Source organism: Parus major, chromosome 1 (genome assembly GCF_001522545.3).
Source record: "Parus major isolate Abel chromosome 1, Parus_major1.1, whole genome shotgun sequence".
NCBI classification, from domain to species: Eukaryota; Metazoa; Chordata; class Aves; order Passeriformes; family Paridae; genus Parus; species Parus major.
Window position 1 is genome coordinate 87,587,145 of NC_031768.1, and position 1,516 is coordinate 87,588,660.

The following is a 1,516-nucleotide window of genomic DNA, read 5'->3' on the forward strand; positions in this document are numbered from 1 at the left end:
GCCTCTCTCTCCCCCCGCGCATCTCCCCCGCCCCGCCCGTTACCTGCTGCCTCCGAACCGCCCGGCGCGCAGTGAGGAGGTGGCGCAGCGCCTCTCCGCCGCACTTTATAGCCGCGTGAGGGTAGGGCGGGGGCCCGCCCCGCCGCGACGCCGACGAATGGCAGCGCGGAGGCCGGACAGGGCTACGTGCGCCCGTGCTGCGGGTGCGGCAGGCGAAGACCCCCCCTGTTTCCCCCGCCCCGCCGCCCCCCGTTAACAAAGGCCCAGAGCCGGGAACGGAGGGTCCGTAGCGATCACATTCCCGTCGAGCCACCCCAAGGGGGTTGGTGGTGCTGGTGGCGGTGGTGAAAAATGCACCGGTCCTTGCGGGGAGGTGTCCCCAGGGTGAGGATGGGCGGCTGCCCCCGAGGAGACGGGGAGGGACCCCCGGGTGATAGCTGGTCAGGGGCTGCTCTCGCCGGGGTCGCTGCCACTCCGGAAGATGGTATGCGCTGCTTTCAATGATGGTATGCCCTGGTAACAAAGGGCACGTAGCCGCCCACACCGGCTGCAGGCTGTGCCCCCTTGAATGGAGTAGTATCCAGTATCCGAAGGGACCTACGGGGAAGGCGGAGAGGGACTCTTCGTCAGGAGCTGTAGTGATGGGACAAGGAGTAATGGGTACAACTTGAAAGGGGGGAAATTTAGGATGGATATTAGGAAGAAGCTCTTTACTGTGAGGGTGATGAGGCACTGCAACACGTTGCCCAGGGAGGCTGTGGATGCCCCAACCGTGGCAGTGTTCCAAGCCAGGCTGGATAAGGCCTTAAGCAACCTGCTCTAGCGGGAGGCATCCGTGCACGTGGCACGGGGGTTGGAACTGGATAATCTTTAAGGTCCATTCCAACCCCTTAACATTCCATGATTCTACGGCTGCAAGGGCAAATGGGGTGCAGGGATGCTGGGGTCACCTGGAGGGAGCAGTGGGTCTCCAGGCGTTGCCCATTCCCCCTGAAATGGGTACTGGTACATTCTCCCTGGCTGGGAGTTCTCCCTCCTCCAGACTGAGACCCTCCTCTGGGGTGGGTTTATCCAGGCGTGCTCTGGACGGAGCCCCCGGCCGGGCGCTGCCCCGGCAGGCCACGGGCGGCAGCGTGAGCACCATCTTAATGAGGCACTGCGGCAGTGCTGCCGCTGCCCGCGGGACGTGACGGCGGAAATCCTGCTCGTCTGCCGTCTCGACCCGCCTTCCCCGGCTGCCTGCGAGGAGGAAGCGCTCCTGGCATGGCCGCTGCCCGGCTCCCCACCCCCCCCCAAGCTGGGCTCCCTCCGCCTCCATCCTCCGGCTCTGTGCGGAGCAGGTGCGGCGGGACAAACCCACCTTAGGTACAACGCCCAGAGCACGCACAAATCCCAAATCTCCCATCCCGGAGGAAGGTGTGGGAACAGTGGGGATGCAAATCTGGATTGACAGAGCGGGTGGGGGTGGTGGGAGCTGGAATGTCCCTGTGGCTGCTCGGCTGAACACGGCTTTGAG